This window comes from Penaeus monodon, chromosome 34, assembly GCF_015228065.2.
Source record: "Penaeus monodon isolate SGIC_2016 chromosome 34, NSTDA_Pmon_1, whole genome shotgun sequence".
NCBI classification, from domain to species: Eukaryota; Metazoa; Arthropoda; class Malacostraca; order Decapoda; family Penaeidae; genus Penaeus; species Penaeus monodon.
Window position 1 is genome coordinate 25,585,253 of NC_051419.1, and position 223 is coordinate 25,585,475.

The window sequence follows — 223 nt, forward strand, 5'->3', positions numbered from 1 at the left end:
ATCCCTCCCCCCAAAAAAATTTTTTTGGTTCACCCCCCCTTTTCCCTCAATTTCCCCCCCTTTATCTTTCAAAAAACCCCCCTTTCCCTCTTTTTTTCCCGCCCTTTTGGCCCTTCCTTGTTCACCCTCCAAATTTCCCCCCCGGGGTTTTGTTTACCTCCTTTTTTCTTTTTTGGGGGTTTTGTTTATCCTTTTTTCCCCCTTCCTTTTTCTCCCCCCCCCC